Source organism: Schistocerca serialis, chromosome 12, assembly GCF_023864345.2.
Source record: "Schistocerca serialis cubense isolate TAMUIC-IGC-003099 chromosome 12, iqSchSeri2.2, whole genome shotgun sequence".
Classification (NCBI taxonomy): domain Eukaryota; kingdom Metazoa; phylum Arthropoda; class Insecta; order Orthoptera; family Acrididae; genus Schistocerca; species Schistocerca serialis.
The window spans coordinates 80,788,266-80,805,905 of NC_064649.1; the positions used below are offsets into that span (position 1 = coordinate 80,788,266).

General features: G+C 46.1%; 1 protein-coding gene and 1 non-coding gene across 3 annotated transcripts in view; both read left to right on the forward strand.

Annotated features, from left to right (window-relative positions):
* The window catches only part of LOC126427900 (myc box-dependent-interacting protein 1), a 509,442-nt gene that overhangs the window by 372,496 nt on the left and 119,306 nt on the right, over nt 1–17,640 (forward strand). The window lies entirely within an intron of this gene.
* On the forward strand, nt 750–824 carry Trnas-uga (transfer RNA serine (anticodon UGA)). The gene has a single exon. It is a non-coding gene; the product is annotated as a tRNA-Ser (tRNA).

Here is a 17,640-nt window from a genome sequence, read left to right on the forward strand (position 1 = left end):
AATTCGCCAGTTTCCACCACCATTCGCCGGTGCCCGTCAACGTGCGTACGTACCTACGCCGACAGTGTGAAGCTCATGGCAAAGGTACTTTCGACTGTGCGACCCTTTCCTCGCCCATATGCAGCGCGGAAAAGCGTCGCAGTTAGTCTAATCTTGTATTCGTGATCCCTACGGAAGAGATAGGGACGAGTTTTTAGCATATTTATTGGTTGATTCCTCAGTTATGCCGGTTCTGGGAAACTTTTCAGGTAGGCTTTCGCGCGATAGACACTGGCGTCTGTCTTAGTGTCTGCCAGTTCAGGATTTTTGAAGTTCCTCTGAAGCTTCCAGAAAGAGATTTTCACTCTGCAGCGGAGTGTGCGCTGATATGAAACTTCCTGGCAGATTAAAACTGTGTGCCGGACCGAGACTCGAACTCGGGACCTTTGCCTTTCGCGGGAAAGTGCTCTACCAACTGAGTTACCCAAGCACGACTCACGCCCTCTCATCACAGCTTTATTTCCGCCAGTACCTCGTCTCCTACATTCCAAACTTTACAGAAGCTCTCCTGGTAACCGTGCAGGACTAGCACTCCTGAAGGAAAGGATACTGCGGAGTCATGGCTTAGCCACAGCCTGGGGGGTTTCCAGAATGTGATTTTCGCTCTGAGTGCTAGTCCTGCAAGGTTAGCAGGAGAGCTGCTGTAAAGTTTGGAATGTAGGGGACGAGGTACTGGCGGAAGTAAAGCTGTAAGGACAGGTCGTGAGTTGTGCTTGGGTAGCTCAGTTGGTAGAGCACTTGCCCGTGAAAGGCAAAGGTCCCGAGTTCGAGTCTCGGTCCGGCACACAGCTTTAATCTGCCAGGAAGTTTCATATCAGTGCACACTCCGCTGCAGAGTGAAAATCTCATTCTGGAAACATCCCCCAGGCTGTGGCTAAGCCATGTCTCCACAGTATCCTTTCTTCCACGAGTGCTAGTTCTGCAAGGTTCGCAGGAGTGCTTGTGCGAAGTTTGGAAAGTAGGAGACGAGGTACTGGCGGAAGTAAAGCTGTGAGGACGGGGCGTGAATCGTGCTTGGGTAGCTCAGATGGTAGAGCACTTGCCCGCGAAAGGCAAAGGTCTAGAGTTCGAGCCTCGGTCCAGCACACAGTTTTAATCTGCCAGGAAGTTCCTCTGAAGCTCTCCCACGGGTCAAACAAACCTTTGACCATCCTTGTTACCGTTCTTTGTATACGTTCAATGTCTCCTACTACACATATTTCGTAAGGGTGCCACACACTAGAGCAATAGTCAAGAATCGGATGCATGACTGTTTTATAAGCAGTGTCCTTTGTCGAGTGATTGTACGAGGATGATTTGATGAGTCTGCTAAAAAGGCAAGGAAAAAATGTTTGTTTCGTAAACAACTCACTTCACTTCTGATCATAGTCTTCTTTGAAAGTTATACAGTTGGTCCAGCGATGCTCCAGCTTTTTCATCCCACCGGAAAAGTAGGTTCAATCAAACTCCGCTAAATACTCGTTGACTGCTACTGTTACATCCTCATGTAATGAAAATTTCTTCCAGCAAACTAAAGTTTCATGTCAGTTGGTACTAAGACTGGTCACTAGGGTGGACGAGAAACCAAATCAAAACCCAGTTCATGTACTTTCACTGTTATTACCGCTGATGTGCGGGATGGTGCATTATCCTGGTGGAAAGAGCATTTTCGTGCGTGCCAACCTCCGTCTCCGCCTTTCTTCCGTCAACGTAAGTTTAAAACGATGCAGCAGTGAAGCATAATAGGGTCCAGTTATGGTTCTGCCTTTTTCTAAGACCGAGCGAGGTGGCGCAGTGGCTAGCACATTTGACTCGCATTCGGGAGGACGACAGTTCAATCCCTCGTCCGGCCATCCTGATTCAGGTTTTCCGTGATTTCCCTAAATCGCTCCAGGAAAATGCCGGGTAGGTTCCTGTGAAAGGGCACGGCCGACTTCTTTCCCCGTCCTTCCCCAATCCGATGAGACCGATGACCTCGCTGGTCTGGTCTCCTGCCCCAATACAACCCCAAAAAAATGGTTCAAATGGCTCTGAACACTATGGGACTCAACTGCTGAGGTCATTAGTCCCCTAGAACTTAGAACTAGTTAAACCTAACTAACCTAAGGACATCACAAACATCGATGCCCGAGGCAGGATTCGAACCTGCGACAGTAGCGGTCTTGCGGTTCCAGACTGCAGCGCCTTTAACCGCACGGCCACTTCGGCCGGCCAAAACAACCCAACCCCAATGTTTTCTAAGTAATCTATCTTGGATTGAGGAATCCCGATGTGGCATTGTGGGAAAGCGTGTATTGGTCACAATTCGAACCATTCAGGACCGATGTGTTGAGCAACACACATTTGTTTCAGCCTGAGAAGTGTGCTGTGGTAATGCACTGTCTTACCGAGGGACATAAAATGTTGTATGAAGAGAATCTATATTGAAATTCCACGATCTAACAATCTTATAAACAGAGGCGAGGGTTACCCTTTAAGTAAGATTTGGAACTTTGTTTTATCAGACATTAAAAAACAACGGTCATTGATTCGGTCATCAGAATAGTATTTGCTAGTCATTTATCGATTTCGCCTACTGCCACTAGGGAGGCGCTATATGTTCACCTTCTCTGTAGGGCAGTTAACGATGATTTCTTTCGTGCGCGTTGATGGTATGAAGGAGCCGCCATTCGAGTCTGAATACAGGGCCCCATAGTCGGCACCTTATCCATGACAATTTTTTTTGTGTCTCTTCTAGCATCACCATTACACCATGGTGTCATTCTCATTCAACAGTGACTATATTTTAAGTGTAATGTAAAATCGTCAAACGAGTTTTAAAAACCATCAGTATTTTCCATCTATGTATATTTTACAAAATCCTCGTCACTTGTTTTTATGTGAAAGTCGTTAAACGTGTCCACCTATGTATTTTTTACACATTTCTCTGTTATTCCAAGACCTGCGACATGGTCGCGAATTGAACAGTGACCCGAAAATACAGTGTGTTAAAAAAGTCTCTCCGCAGTGCCTATGATTGTTAGCCGCGCGTGCCATATGTCGCAGTAAATATACCGAAAGGAAACTCAATGAAATACAAGTTACTAATTTTCACATTAAATGTTGAAAGTGTCCCTCCAGTTGTTGAATTCACAACTCAATTCGTCTAATCAAGTTTCCAAACACAAGCTGTAACATGTCTTCTGTAAAAGAAACAGTGAAAGTGGATATTGCTGTTTTCATATCATCGATGTATTTTGGACGGTTTTTATAGACAGTTGCTTTCGCTGCACCCCAGAAGAAAAAGTCGGGTGGTGTTAGGTCAGGCGACCGTGGAGGCCAAAGTCCCTGTGAAATTATGCGATCACCAAAAACATCAGCAAGCAGTGACATTGAAACGCGAGCTGTATGCGCGGTTGCACCATCTTGTTGAAAATAACCGTTCTGTATTTAACTTAACACAAGTTCTGTTACGAATGGCTACAGACTATCCATTTGAAGAGAAGTAACCGAGCCAGTTGGACAATCATACGGCACGCGCGGTTAACAATCATACGGCACTGCGGAGAGACTTTTTGAACACACCGTAGAATAAATTTCCTTCGATTGACGTCTGTGGTCACATATTTTTGTCATCAGACTACTGGTTTCGGTCTATAAAAATGGTTCAAATGGCTCTGAGCACTATGGGACTTGACTTCTGAGGCCATCAGTCCCCTAGAACTTAGAACTACTTAAACCTAACTAACCTAAGGACATCACACACATCCATGCCCGAGGCAGGATTCGAACCTGTCCCCTCGACCAGTGGTGTACGGCCAGTGTAGGAGATAGCTCCCCACACCATGATGCCGGGTGTTGGCCCTGTGTGCCTCGGTCGTATGCAGTCCTGATTGTGGCGCTCACCTGCACGGAGCCAAACACGCATACGACCATCATTGGCACCAAGGCAGAAGCGACTCTCATCGCTGAAGACGACACGTCTCCATTCGTCCCTCCACTCACGCCTGTCGCGACACCACTGGAGGCGGGCTGCACGATGTTGGGGCGTGAGCGGAAGACGGCCTAACGGTGTGCGGGACCGTAGCCCAGCTTCATGGAGACGGTTGCGAATGGTCCTCGCCGATACCCCAGGAGCAACAGTGTCCCTAATTTGCTGGGAAGTGGCGGTGCGGTCCCCTACGGCACTGCGTAGGATCCTACGGTCTTGGCGTGCATCCGTGCGTCGCTGCGGTCCGGTCCCAGGTCGACGGGCACGTGCACCTTCCGCCGACCACTGGCGACAACATCGATGTACTGTGGAGACCTCACGCCCCACGTGTTGAGCAATTCGGCGGTACGTCGACCCGGCCTCTCGCATGCCCACTATACGCCTTCGCTCAAAGTCCGTCAACTGCACATACGGTTCACGTCCACGCTGTCGCGGCATGCTACCAGTGTTAAAGACTGCGATGGAGCTCCGTATGCCACGGCAAACTGGCTGACACTGACGGCGGCGGTGCACAAATGCTGCGCAGCTAGCACCATTCGACGGCCAACACCGCGGTTCCTGGTGTGTCCGCTGTGCCGTGCGTGTGATCATTGCTTGTACAGCCCTCTCGCAGTGTCCGGAGCAAGTATGGTGGGTCTGACACACCGGTGTCAATGTGTTCTTTTTTCCATTTCCAGGAGTGTATATGTGTATATAATTCAGGCTCACCGGCCATTTGACTATCTTCTTCTGTGCGGATGCACAAACAGTGCCCGAACTCTTACGGGGGTCGGCAGTAAAACCGCGAGTAATGAGTATAATGGGCGGGGGCACAATGAATATAGTGCGAGACAATAAGCTGCGAATGTGGGTCTCACGGGAGGCGTGCCAGAGATAAGTCCCTGCAGTCGCACTATCCTCTGTGTCCTCGGTGGCTCAGATGGATAGTCTGTCTACCGTGTAAGCAGGAGATCCCGGTTTCGAGTCCCGGTCGGGGCACAACTTTTCAGCTGCCCCCGTTAAGTTATATCAACGCCTGTATGCATCTAGGGGTTTCATTTCATTGTAATTTTTTCAGCCATAATTGTACGATGTAAAATAAAGAGGGATACAATCAGTAAAGTCTGTAATGGGCTTATAAGGTGTAAGAGGCATTACAGTAATAAAAAGCAGTGAAATAAAACACGACAAATGTTAGATTGTTGAAAAGGAAAAAGTTAAGAGACTGTAACTGGCATACGCCCAAGTTCTTGGAACGGCGTGCCGCAGGGTATGAGGGGTCCTCTGGCTGTCACGTGACCCTAACCACTTCTCGCCTATGCGGCGTTCTGGCGTTGGCGTAACAGACGGCGCTGATTACGTGCAGCAGTCTGTTTTCATTCATTCGGCTTTTTAGCTATTTGTTTTGTAATTTTTATATTACTCTGTGTACTCGGAAAGCTTTTTATTATTTATGTGATTTTCTATAATATCGCCACTTTATCTGTTATTCAGCGGAAATATTGTGTCAAATTGACTTCATGATCCGGCTGCAGACCCGAAAAAAATAGTATCAGTTATTACGCCGGGAAAGCATACGTAGTTTGATATGAGGATTATTCATTTGGAATCGCAAAAAACAGTGGCCATCACCTTACCAGATGAGAAAATTGTCTTTGTCTCTTTCGGTGCACTTTGACCAGCGTCAGTCCGTTGTTTTGACTGCCCGTTTTGGCTCTGGTGTGTGACGGTGGATGCCAGTTTCATCAACAATCACTAGTCGATGCAAAAAGTCTTGCGGATTGTGATTAAACATCGCCAGACGTTGTGTTGAAATGTGCCGGATGCGCTTTTGGTCGACTGTGAGCGGTCGTGCACCCACTCCGCATACGGCTGCGTCATGGCCGATTCTCCGTGCAGGATATTACCCACGCGCTTAGTTGAGACGTCTGCAGGATCAGCAATCTCACAATTTTTTTTCTGCGGCTTTGTGTTACAATATCATCACGATAAAATAAGAGAAATCAGGGCTCGCACGGAAAAATTTAAGTGCTCGTTTTTCCCGTGTGCCGATCGAGAGTGGAATGGTAGACAGCATGAAGGTGGTTCATAGAACCCTCTGCCAGGCACTTTATTGTGAATAGCAGAGTAATCATGTAGACGTAGATTGTGGAGACGAGAGATCTTCAATAGAATGACTTCCTAGATTGAACAGTGTGTTGCGATCCTTGCTGTTATGTTGTATATTAATGACCTTACAGATAATTCAGGGTGTACATAAAATCCGAAAACACTTTCAATTATTTATTTCACAAGAAGTAAACATTGTACAGATGTCATACATACTGCATTTTGAAGATAAACTCTGGAAGTTTTTTTGACAAGCATTCGATATGCGAACCATGAGCGATCCGTAAGACGTCAATACGATAATCGAATTCTTGCCATACCCGTCCCAGCATGGCATCGTCGACTGTGACAGTCGCTTCCCGTATTCCTCCCGGAGCTCTGCTACATCACGTGGTAGAGGCGGTACATGCACCAGATCTTTAATGTGTCCCCACAGAAAAAGGTCACACGGAGTGAGATCTGGTGATCGGGGAGGCAATTTCATGAAACAGCTTCCCTCCACACATGAACTCGCCACGTTTGCGACCAGCGCTGACTATCGGCAAATTACCAAACTACGCCGTGGCGGTAAACACGAAAAACAAACTTTCAGGGTTTACCTTCATAATGACATATGCAAGGGCGTACCCAGGATCTGAATTGGGGAGGGGGGGGGGGGGCAGGTCATGCTAGTCTCAGGAAACAAGGACTTGAGACAACATACAGCACTTCTTATTAAATGAAACAGTAAACCAGTGAAAAACCGCTTTTAATAAACATTATAAATACAAGAACGCACTTGTACAATCCGACAAAACATACAGCATTTCTTATTAAATAAAACAGTAAACTAGTTAAAAACTGCGAATATCTTCGGGGGGGGGGGGGGGGCGGGCGGCAGCTGTCACCCCTGCCCCTCGCTGGGTCCACTGATGACACTCTAGTCTCTTCCTGTATTCTTCTCTGTCATTGATCTCGACATATTTGTCGGTGTATATTTGTTCCTCAAATTTTCCTTTCCTTCGACCTTGATCCCCAGTTACAACCAGTCCTTCCGAAGTTCAACAACCCACTTGGTTCCTGTGTTCCCTCTTGTCCTCCCTGTTTCTGAGCATACTCATCCTAACTACATGTCAAGCAAACCTAGCCCTTTTTAGTCTGATTTCCCCAGATATTGTTCTCGTGTTCCGGTACAATTCTTCCCTAGGTCTTCGCACCACCTCTCTCCACCTCTTTTGGGACCTAGTATTTTTCTCAGTATTTTTCTCTCTTTTTTCTCTAGTTGTTCTGTCCCATTTCTTCCTAGTGTCATCGTCTCAGCAGCATATAATACTGCATTCCTCACCCTTGCCTTGTAGTGGCTTATCTTTGCCTCTGTGGATATATTCTTTTTATTGTATATCTCGTCATGCAGAAAGCTGACCTCATCTTCTTTATCCTCTGTTATTCCCTCCTTGCTCCTGTTCCTTCCTGTTTTAAATTCTCCCAGGTATTTAAATTTGTCCACCATTTGCACAGTGCCTTCCGGTGTTTCCCAGTCTGCAATGGTATTTAATGTGTTTGTCTTGTTATAGGCGATCCTCAGTCCCACCTTTCTGGCTACCTTACTTAAGTTTAGAGTTGTGTCTTCTTCCGTCTCACTTACTATTGCTATGTCGTCTGCAAAGGCTAGGCAGTCCACTTGAGCCCTGTTGTCCTTTTTGTCCCCCTCATGGGTCTTTGGTATTCCCATTTCCTCGTTTATTGCTCTCCACTGCCTGATCACTTCGTCCAGTGCTATATTGAACAACAATGGTGAAAATCCATCTCCCTGTTTAACACCAGTCTTGATCTCAAATTCTTCTGACAGTGCTCCTCTGAATCTCACCCTTGCTTTTGTGTCTGTCAGAATTTCTTTTATGAGTTATTGTGTAGTTCCATAAAGTCCTCAGTACTTCAGGATCGTAACAAGAGTCTGTCACCGATGGAGTCATATGCCTTTGTGAAGTATGATACCGGTACAATGTTTGGTTCTTGTGCAATAACGAGTTGAAAGTTTTCGCGGACTTAATGTACATCCTGTAGTATTGATGAGTGAAGTCTCTGTTGTGTGTATCTGTTGTGTTAATTAAACTTATGGAAAAACCCTACGAACTTTAGCACCCATCCAATTAGATAATCATGTAATACGTTTTGATGAGAACTATGATTGACAACAAGACTGATATCCGGCCCTTTGTTTGTTTCAGGTGAGTGAGAGCGAGTGTTCTGTGAGCACCATTGCGGCGGTCGCCGAGCATATCGACAGGTAACGTTTCCCTTGATCAAAGCCCGCGCAAGTGAGAGCTCGCTCTGTGTTCTTCTGCCAACTTGCTGGAAATGGGACAGGCGGAAAGTGCACATATTCCTGTATAGCTTTTTTTTTCACGCTGACAGAGTACTCCAGTCCCGTCGTAGTGAGTGGTAGGCAAGCTGTCGTGACATGATGTGCAGCTACACCGTAAACAAGTTAGCATCTGGCTGCGTACATGGTTTTTAATTTCTTTATTCTTATAATTAAATTTTTCCCGAGACATTTAAGTCTCATCTTTACTCTGCGTTAATGATAGAAGCAGAAGAAATGAATTAAAATTTGTGTCACGGCCGGGACTCGAACCCGGTTCTTCTTGCAGAAATGCTAATACTGACAATGTAGGAGGAAAATAAGATGAAACGAATTGAGTTTTGTGTTGGGGAGGGCACTGGACTTAAGGCGCTCGTGCAGAAATGTTGACCATAGTGCTGCGCTGATGTAATGTTTGGCATTTCTGCATAGTAAGCAGCCGGCACGGTAGCTCAGCGTGTCCGGTCAGACAGCTGGGTGGTCTCAGTAATACACTACTGGCCGTTAAAATTGCTACACCAAGAAGTAATGCAGATGAAAATTCATTGGACAAATACATTATACTACAACTGACATGTGATTACATTTTCACGCAATTTGGGTGCATAGAAGCTGAGAAATCAGTACCCAGAACAACCACCTCTGGCCGTAATAACGGCCTTGATGCAGTCAAACAGAGCTTGGATGGCTCCCCATTCAGCTTCAACACGATACCACAGTTCATCAAGAGTAGAACTGGCATATTGTGACGAGCCAGTTGCTCGGCCACCATTGACCAGACGTTTTCAGTTGGTGAGAGATCTGGAGAATGTGCTGGCCAGGGCAGCAGTTGAACATTTTCTGTATCCAGAAAGGCCCGTACAGGACCTGCAACATGCGGTCGTGCATTATCCTGCTGAAATGTAGGGTTTCGCAGGTATCGAACGACGGGTAGAGCCACGGGTCGTAACACATCTGAAATGTAACGTCCACTGTTCAAAGTGCCGTCAATGCGAACAAGAGGTGACCGAGACGTGTAACCAGTCGCACCGCATACCATCATGCCGGGTGATACGCCAGTATGGCGATGACGAATACACGCCTCCAGTGTGCGTTCACCGCGATGTCGCCAAACACGGATGAGACCATCATGATACTGTAAACAGAACCTGGATTCATCCGAGAAAAACACGTTTTGCCATTCGTTCACCCAGGTTAATCGTCGAGTACACCATCGCAGGCGCTCCTGTCTGTGATGCAGCGTCAAGGGTAACTGCAGCCTCGGTCTCCGATCTGATAGTCCATGCTACTGCAAACGTCGTCGAACTGTTCGTGCAGATGATTTTAGTCTTGCAAACGTCCCCATCTGTTGACTCAGGGATCGATACGTGGCTGCATGATCCGTTACAGCCATGCGGATAAGATGCCTGTCATCTCGACTGGTGGTGATACGAGGCCGTTGGGATCCAGCACGGCGTTGCGTATTACCCTCCTGAACCCACCGATTCCATATTCTGCTAACAGTCATTGGATCTCGACCAACGCGAGTAGCTATGTCGCGATACGATAAACCGCAGTCGCGATAGCCTACAATCCGACGTTTATCAAAGTCGGAAACGTGATGGTTCGCATTTCTCCTTCTTACACGAGGCATCACAACAATGTTTCACCAGGCAACGCCGGTCAAGTGCTGCTTGTGTATGAGAAATCGATTGAAAACTTTCTTCATGTCAGCACGTTCTATGTGTCGCCACCGGCGCCAACCTTGTGTGAATGCTCTGAAAAGCTAATCATTTGCATATCACAGCATCTTCTTCCTGTCGGTTAAATTTCGCGTCTGTAGCACGTCATGTTCGTGGTGTAGCAGTTTTAATGGCCAGTAGTGTAATAAAAAAAAAATGCGTGAACGGACCAACTACGAACATCATGGGATGTCATCTGACGTCAACTACGACCAAATACAACGAACAGTAACTTACAAAATGCAAAAAAAGTAAGCAAGAAGATCCGTATTCGAGTCCCGATCGTGGCACGAATTTTAATTCATTTCTTCTGCTTCCACCCTTATCGCAGAATTTCTCTATTGGATCATCAATATCGGGACTGCGAGTCTCATCGTCAGACGCTTCGTGTATTACTTGTATACAGGGGGGGCGAGAAGTCCCGTAACACCCAGTAACGAATTTTAATTAATTTGATATGTTTTAGCACAAGTACTTGCTTACGTAAGTAAGTCTCTAATATATTCTTGATCTTCCTGGAGATGCATTTCTACACGCCTACATGTTATTCTTGACACAGTTTCAGCATGTCCGGTGTTATAGTGCGAAATGCGTCATCAACAGCATTGCGCAGTTCTGCGTTTGTGGCATAACGGCGTGCACATAAATGCGCCTTTATGACTCACGATAATGAGTTGTCACGTGACTTGAGCTGAGGACTTTTTGGTGGCCATTTCAGAGGAGCTGGTGTTGCTGATGAACCACTGTCTGTCCACCGTCCTGGAGAGTATTCACTTAGGAAATTGCGCACTGCAAGAGCGTACGGAGCAAGGGCTACGTCGTGCTTGAACCGTGTGCGTTGTGTCAGGACTCGTTCCTCAAGATGGGGTATTAACGACGTTTGAAACAAGTGGAAATAATTTGCTTTACTTCAAAAAATAAATAAATACGGCCTAAGCAGAAGTGATGTCATCGCCGACCATATCACTACGTGAGGTGCTTCCTTTCTAACTCGACTGTGTAATGGGGATTCTCTTTGGACCAAACCAATATTTGTTGCACGTGACCTGTAATATATGGAACATTCATCTGAAAGCGTTACCTTGGCATGGTTCACTTGTTAGGAAATTAGCTGAAGCATGGCACGTTAAAATACGCTCATTCCGGTCTGTATCCGATGACTCGTTTGCTAACGTCGATCGAAAAAGTGCTACCTTAAACTCATTCTTCATGTGATCTCGCGTTCCGAAGCCCGTTTAGGTGTCGACTTCATAGGACATTGTTCGAAGCAGACACTCCGGCACACGTTTTCTTCTCGTGTCTTCTCTCTTCCGCTCAGCATCCTTTCCTTCACACTGCCAAAAACAGAAGCACATATTTCCCAATCCAGAAGTGTTACCTTCCGTGGTGGAACCTTGTTAAATTTTCCCCGGAATGCTCCCATAATCTGTCTCATTGTCTGCCCTGTGCGTTGTCGTTCCATGCAGCCCTTGTCACTAGGAGCTCATCAATAGAGTAATTATGACCGCTCACATCTGCCACTGCTAAAAAGTAAATTCGACTGCGACTGTGAATACGCGTAAACAGAAGTTCCAGCAACTGATAAGAAGTAACATAACTGCCAACCTGCGTAATAAAATCTGATACTTAAAGAGGGATTACGGGGGTACGACGACTTCTTGTCCACGCTGTACATCTAATAGATGTTAAGTATAATTTTTCTCGGTTTACACCTCTCTTGTGATCGGCGATCAGGAGTACGTGCAAGATCCGCGTTCACAAGATCACCTCAGCGGCCAGTGACAGAGTCGTAGTGTCGCTTTGGAAAATAATAATAATAATAAACGGTCATTCATTCATCTCTACATTCGTCACAGTGAAGTGATAGTGGATACCTGCTTTGGACAATGTCAAATGATACTACATTGTTCCAGAGACCTTTGCAAGTTTTAAATACCTGTGATGTTTATAGTCAGACTGGAGCAAGGCAATGAAATTTGTACCAAGACCGGGATTCGAAACCGGAGCTCTTGCTCACAAGGCGTTAACTAAAAGTGTTGTAACTGGAAGACACAGCGGTCATACTTATAGTTTTTTTTCATTGCAAACTCCTAAGATTGTATTATGTATCTTCTTAATCAAAAGTCTTACGCCCAGAGGATACCACACGACATCTACGAAAGGCTTTCACGGAGTACAAGGAAGTTGGTGGGAACTGTGAACGCCACATTTTTCAACCTGGAACAAAAAGTGATGATATTGTCCAATGTAGTACGTTGGCTATATTAAAAACTGTTTTTACCAAAACTGCGGCACTCTGAAATAGAAGTCAATTTTTTCGACAGAAAAGGTAGTTTTAAAAACGTGCCCCAAAAACTGAAATTAAAATATATGGCAAAAATCCTTCGCACTACAGTAGAAAAAACACCTATTCACGGGTTACAAAAAGCGTAATGTAAATACGTGTAGACATCATATGAGTTATAGCTTCCGCCAACTAGAAAAAGTTGTTTTGAAAAAATAAGCGTTTAATGTTTCAACGGGTGTTTTTATTATTGGAATTGAACAAAACTTTAATCGGCAATACCAGCACAGCACAGTGTCGAAACACACTCATTTTGACGAAATTACATCGATTAACTGGCTTCCCATTACTAATCGAAGCGTTTTTTGCACGGTTGGGATTAATTTTCGAACCTTTTCTCTCCATATAAAAACGGAGTAGGGTGGCGCAGTGGCTAGCACACTGTACTCGCATTCGGGAGGACAACGGTTCAATCCCGCGTTCGGCCATCCTGATTTAGGTTTTCCGGGATTTCCCTAAATCGCTCCAGGCAAATGCCGGGATGGTTCCTTTGAAAGGGCACGGCCGACTTCCTTCCCCGTCCTTCCCTAATCCGATGAGACCGATGACCTCGCTGTCTGGTCCCTTCCCACGAAACAACCCTATCCATATCAAAAGTTCGTCAGTTTCAAGCACTCACGTTTTATTTCGTATATAAAACAAGCGAAAAGACACGTTAAGCACTTGCTTTCAGACTGTTACGAAGATAAATCTCGTTGAGAATGTATTTTAGCTGACGGTAATGTTCTCTGTGATACTATCCGAGACTAGTAGGACGTGTATCACATCGGTAAGCATTAAACACTGAAGAGCCAAACAAACTGGTACATCTGCCTAATATCGTGTAGGGACCCCGCGACCACGCAGAAGTGCCACAACACGGCGTGGCATGGCCTCGACTAATGTCTGGAGTAGTGCTGGAGGGAACTGACACCATGAATCCTGCTGCGCTGCACGTAAGAGTACGAGGGAGTGGAGATCTCTTCCGAACAGCACGTTCCAAGGCATCCGAGATATGCTCAATAATGTTCATATGTGGCAAGTTTGGTGGCGAGCGGAAGTGTTTAAACTCAGAAGAGTGTTCCTGGAACCACCCTGTAGCAATTCTGGACATCTGGGTCGTCGCATTGTCATGCTGGAATTACCCTAGTCCGTCCGAATGCACAATGGACATGAATGGGTGCAAGTGATCAGACACGATGCCTACTACGTCGTATTTACGCGTATCAGGCGTCCCGTATCACTCCAACTGCACACGCCCCACACCATTACAGAGCCTCCACCAGCTTGAGCAGTCCCCTGCTGACATGCAGGATCCATGGATTCACGAGGTTGTCTCCATACCCGTACACGTCCATCCGCTCGGTACAGTTTAAACGAGGTTCTTTCGACCAGGCAACATGTTTGCAGTCATCAACAGTTCTATGTCGGTTTTGACGAATTCAGGCGAGGCGTGAAGCTTTTTGTCGTGCAGTCATCATGGGTACACGAGTGGGCTTTCGGCTCCGAAAACCCATATCTATGATTTTTCGCTGAATGGTTCGCACGCTGACAGTTTTTGATGGCTCTGCATTGAAATCTGCAGCAATTTGCAGAAGGGTTGCACTTCTGTCACGTCGAACGATTCTCTTCAGGCGTCTTCGGTCCCATTCTTGCAGGTTATTTTTCCAGCCTTATCGATGTCACAGATTTGATGTTTTACCTATTTCCTGATATTCACGATACATTCGTTAAATGGTCGTACGGGAAAATCCCCACTTCATCGCTACGTGGGAAATGCTTTGTCCGATCTCTCGTGCGCTGATTGGGACAGCACGGTCAAACTCGCTGAAATCTTGATAACCTGTGATTGTAGCAGCAGTAATCGATCTAACAACTGCGCCAGACAGTTGTTGTCTCATATAGGCGTTGCCAACCGCAGCGTCGTATTCTCGCTGTTCACATATCTCTGTATTTGAATACCCATGCATATACCCGTTTTTGGCCCTTTAGTGTAGTATGACATCGGTTGCATTCGAGCGTTCAGATTCACCAGACGCCCATGTAATAAATCAGTGTTTTAACATATTTTAACATTTATAGCACAGTTTATACGAGGGTTGGAGCTTAAATAGTGGCAACTATTTATTCACAACCGATACAAAGCGTTACTGTCCTTCAAAGTGGTCACCAGCATTGTGTAGAACCCGTTGCCAGCGATGTGGAAGTCGTAGTATACCGTTAGCAGAGCCTGTTCTGTTGATAGTGCGAATGGAGCGGTCTGAAGTTATGGTGATTCTCGTGTACGACTGTGATGGTGTTACGCTAACGCATTACGTTCCTCCACGCGGACGGTCAGTACTCAGTATCACTGTTCGTTTTTGGAGCATCACCTGTGACATGCTTTGCGAAAGAAGCGGCGACACTTTCTGCGCAACCCACCCATCATTTTGCACGACAATGTGCGGGCGCATACAGTGCAAGCTGTGGCTGCTCTGTTGGGTCTATGGGACTGGGAAGTACTGTACCATCCACCATACTCCACGGACGTAAGTTCTTGTGACTTTGATTTGATTCCGAAGATGAAGGAACCACTTCGTGGCATTCGCTTCAGAACTGTTCCAGAGATTCGCACCATCAACAGAACAGGCTTTGCTAACGGCATGCTACGCCTTCCACACCTCTGGCAACGGGTTCTATACAACGCTGGTGACTACTTTGAAGGACAGTAACAGGTGCAAACATGTAACTCTTTTGTATCGGTTGTGAATAAATAGTGGCCACTATTTAAGTTCCAACCCTCGTATGAACGAATCTTAAAAATGGGCTCTACAAGGGAGGTTTTAAGGCAGTTGTTGTTGTTGTTGTTGTTGTGGTCTTCAGTCCTGAGACTGGTTTGATGCAGCTCTCCATGCTACTCTATCCTGTGCAAGCTTCTTCATCTCCCAGTACCTACTGCAACCTACATCCTTCTGAATCTGCTTAGTGTATTCATCTCTTGGTCTCCCCCTATGATTTTTACCCTCCACGCTGCCCTCCAATACTAAATTGGTGATCCCTTGATGCCTCAGAACATGTCCTATCAACCGATCCCTTCTTCTGGTCAAGTTGTGCCACAAACTTCTCTTCTCCCCAATCCTATTCAATACTTCATCATTAGTTATATGATCTACCCATCTAATCTTCAGCATTCTTCTGTAGCACCACATTTCAAAAGCTTCTATTCTCTTCTTGTCCAAACTATTTACCGTCCATGTTTCACTTCCATACATGGCTACACTCCATACAAATACTTTCAGAAATAACTTCCTGACACTTAAATCTGTACTCGATGTTAACAAATTTCTCTTCTTCAGAAACGCTTTCCTTGCCATTGCCAGTCTACATTTTATATCCTCTCTACTTCGACCATCATCAGTTATTTTGCTCCCCAAATAGCAAAACTCCTTTACTACTTTAACTGTCTCATTTCCTAATCTAATACCCTCAGCATCACCCGACTTAACTCGACTACATTCCATTATCCTCGTTTTGCTTTTGTTGATGTTCATCTTATATCCTCCCTTCAAGACACCATCCATTCCGTTCAACTGCTCTTCCAAGTCCTTTGCTGTCTCTGACAGAATTAGAGTGTCATCGGCGAACCTCAAAGTTTTTATTTCTTCTCCGTGGAATTTAATACCTACTCCGAATTTTTCTTTTGTTTCCTTTACTGCTTGCTCAATATAGAGATTGAATAACATCGGGGAGAGGCTACAACCCCGTCTTACTCCCTTCCCAACCACTGCTTCCCTTTCATGCCCCTCGACTCTTATAACTGCCATCTGGTTTCTGTACAAATTGTAAATAGCCTTTCGCTGCCTGTATTTTACCCCTGCCACCTTCAGAATTTGAAAGAGAGTATTCCAGTCAACATTGTCAAAAGCTTTCTCTAAGTAGTTAAGGCAGTAACAAATTTAAACTAAAAAAAGAAATTATGCTCTGCTCTAGTCCCCTTAACGCCGCTGCTCGGCATCCGGGGTACTCATCTGCTGTTGAGTAGGATCTGACAACATGTAACATTGATTTCTTGACACGTCTGGACGCAGCGTAATAAAAAATGTTCAAATGTGTGTGAAATCTTATGGGACTTAACTTCTAAGGTCATCAGTCCCTAAGCTTACACTTACTTAACCTAAATAATCCTAAGGACAAACACACACAAACCCATGCTCGATGGAGGACTCGAACCTCGCCGGGACCAGCCGCACAGTCCACGACTGCATCGCCTCAGACCGCTCGGCTAATCCCGCGCGGCGCAGCGTAATAGACCAGCGTTTGTTACAGGTAAGTTGAGCGAAATCGGCGACCCCTTGGCCGTATGCTTCCCTTGCCAGTTGCGTGATAGGTTTCGCACTCTGTTGTTGACAAGAAGGAGTCAACCCAGGATTTGAAAGTCGTAGGCGATGGGCCCTCGGTTTTTCATCTGCAGCGCAGAAACGAGCCCGGCGTCAGGTTGTGTACGTCAACTCAACTCGACTCTTCGCTTTGTACACGCGAGACGACTGTGTAACGAGGCGCGGGGATAAGCAGGCGCACCTGGACTTCACACGTCACGCCTTCCCTTGTCTTTCCCTGCTGCGTCGCTTGAGGTGTTTACTCACGGCAAACATGTGCCTGACCCCCCCTCTCCCTGTGTGTGTGTGTGTGTGTGTGTGTGTGTGTGTGTGTTGGCAAATCAGCGCTTGCAGGAGTGTACTCGTGGCCCCTGCCAACTGAACCAGAATACGAGATGTTCCCAGAACGTACTGTACCGTGCAGTACCCTTATTCGCCCACCCTGTTAACCGCAAGTACTCTACTGCAGTTTGGCGCTCTTCCTTCCGCCCCTCTCGGAACTAGTCCACTGTTTCATACCATCTGCGCATTGGTCGTACCAGGCCCAGCCACTGTTTCCTCCTGCCTAATGAACCACCCCCACAATGTGGTTGTGAAGCCAGACTGACGATATTGAAGTGTTGGCAGAAGAGCCAACACTGTGTTGCTAGAGGAGGCCGAAATGCACGCTTTTAAGCTCACGCAGGCTGGCGCAAGGTCTGGAACAGTTAAGGAAATTAATAGTAGCAAATAAAGTACGTAGTGATATAATACTTAACTTTAATCCACAATTGGTGTACATCGCTCTTGACGGTACATGTTACAATCTCAATATCAAATGCTAT